We start from the raw sequence: 2,537 nt of genomic DNA, 5'->3' as shown, positions 1-2,537 counted from the left end.
CCGGCCCCGCCGGCGAGAGCGCGGCACGCGGAAACGTCCGTAATGTCACCCCTGCGCCGCCGGCTCCAGGGATTTTATTTAAATTACAGGCTCGAAGCGGCAGCAGAAAGGCGGCGACTGCTCACTACACGCAGAAGTTAACAATTGCTTTGCTAAAAGGTAAAAGGCAGCAGAGGTGCTTGGAGTTTTTTTGTTTTTTTTTTGTTTTTTTTTTGTTTAAGTTTAAAATAAAAATATTATTTCTTAAAAAGAGACCGAGCACGCACATGAAACTGCCGTGTTTGCAAAACATCCACCACACACATCAAGACCAACTAACATCAACGCACTGCTCATTACTGGGTTTGATTGCTGCCATACATGATTTGAAGTTCCACTGGCTTACTTAAGAAAAATGTTAATCTGCAAACATTTACAGAAGAAAGCAATTCCCCAGAGGCAATATATAAAGTTTCAATTGTTTAAGTAAATATATGCGCATAAATTGCAAATAATAAACTTTTCAATTAAGTGAAGGAAAAAAAAAAAGAAAAAAAAAAGCAAGTGAGACCCTGAAAGCACCCTGTTTCATTTTAGGCCTTCAGCTAAAAAAAGAAAGTTTAACTTGCCACACAAAATGTAATTTATGCATGATCATTTCCCCCTAACCAGTAACTGCCACTTGTAAGCAAGCCTAAAAAAAGAGAAAAGAAAAAAAGATTGATAAACTAACCGCATTGTACAAACTCAGATTTTACTTTCTTCTAAAATGCACCAGTTCGTGTAAATAATGAAAACTCAGATTCTGGAATTGTTCAACCTGAGTTGAAAACCTTCTTGTCATGGAAAATATGCAGCTGATATTTAGAAAGGTTTTCCTGTAATTAACTCCCCCTTGAGGATTTTAAGTTAGCAGCAGTAAAATTACCAACAGTATACTAATATACACCACATGCACTGTTACTCAGTGGCCTAGCAGCACTCTGTTGAAGAAGAAAAGGAAAGTAAAATAGAACAAAACCATTCCAAGAATAAATAAAAGATAAAAAAAATATTTTTTTAATACTGGCAAATTGTATTTCACAAACCCTATCTGCACCATACCTATCTGCCATTTCTGCTTTCTTTACTGGAGTTTATTTGCATTGTACTAAAGATGCCATTTTAAACTAGACAGCTACCTATTCTCATTTATATTTAAGTGAAAGACAAGATTAAAGTTTAATATTTTTATATTTGGCATAAAAGTCTTTTTCTCCAAGATAGTAGTATGTCTCTCAATCTTTTTTTCTCAGTAAGAAAAAATAAAATCAACATGGCACCTTCCAAGCCAAGGGTGATTGGACAGGAGAAATTTACCTCTCCTGTCTCATCATTTTTACTTCTTCAGATTTTATTTCTTTCTCAAGCTAATTATAACGATTCAAAAAAATATAAATTACCTGGGATGTAATGTATCTTTYTCTTTTTTTAAAAAAATACAGGATTTTAGACTAGTAATTATTTTAGTGGATTTTTATGGAAATTTTCAATTTCTATCATCTCTTTGCATATGATGTTAGCTATCCACGTATCTCAGCRTGCTGGTATGCATAAACATTTTATATGCACACACATATGAAGATGCAGAGCAAGAATACGTATCTGTATCTGTAAACACTAGCTCTGGAAGGCAATAAGACTTCATACTCAGAACCACCACCTGTTTTTTTTTTCTGTCTTGAGTTGAATYACACACTACACCTACATCCAACACATACAAGTTCACACGTAGGTATGTGTTTGTATGGAAACGGAATATATTCCACACAGATTCATCTATCTTATACACTTGTATAGACAGATAATCTTCTGGGTCGCTCTCAGTATTTGCAGATTAGAGAGAAATGCATCTGACCGAGCATGACTGTCATGTGACTTACATTTGGTTCCCACATACGTGCTTAGGTGCAGCACATCTGATTTTGTATTTCAGGTCCCAAACTCAGACTGCTTTTTGCCAGGTCTGGCTAGTCTTGGTGTGACTGGAGCTTTTGGCTCCAATCCTGCAGATCTAAGCATATATTCACATACATCTTTTCAAAATCAAGACCTGAAAGCACGGCCTGTGTATTGCATGGTACATAACAGAGTACTGGCAGAGTATTTATCTAGCATAGTAGTTTCATTACTGGAATTCCACACAATTCTTCCCCAATGGCTCTGTAAGACCCATTTTCCCCTCTTCAAGGAGTTTTTTGCAAACAGATCTCTGCATCTGCATAGAGCCTTATTTATTTCAGCTAAGTCTTTGGAACAGTGGGTGTAAAAATAGTAGTTTAGCTTATACTGCTGAACAAACTTAAAGCTTTCATAGAATGAAAAACTATTTTTAAATTTTCTACAGCTTTACTTTTAACTAGAGAGAATTTTTTTAATAGCCATTTGAAAAATAGTATCAGAAAGCACCACACAGAAGATTAGAAGATGACTTACTATTAAGGATTTCTTAATTTTTGGTAAATATAGTGAAAAAAGCAATTCAGGGAAAAGTTGCTTTAAAAAAATCTTTTTTTTTT

At 35.0% G+C, this 2,537-nt stretch overlaps 1 protein-coding gene across 2 annotated transcripts in view; it reads right to left on the bottom strand.

Moving 5' to 3' along the window:
- The window catches only part of LRBA (LPS responsive beige-like anchor protein), a 399,174-nt gene that overhangs the window by 181,610 nt on the left and 215,027 nt on the right, over positions 1 to 2,537 (bottom strand). The gene's annotated exons all lie outside the window — the stretch shown is intronic.

The sequence above is a fragment of the Rhea americana genome, unplaced genomic scaffold (assembly GCF_003343005.1).
Source record: "Rhea americana isolate MKP2758 unplaced genomic scaffold, rheAme1 scaffold_38, whole genome shotgun sequence".
In the NCBI taxonomy this organism is placed as follows: Eukaryota; Metazoa; Chordata; class Aves; order Rheiformes; family Rheidae; genus Rhea; species Rhea americana.
The sequence above is the reverse complement of the archived record's forward strand: the minus strand, read 5'-3'. Positions and strand labels throughout refer to the sequence as shown.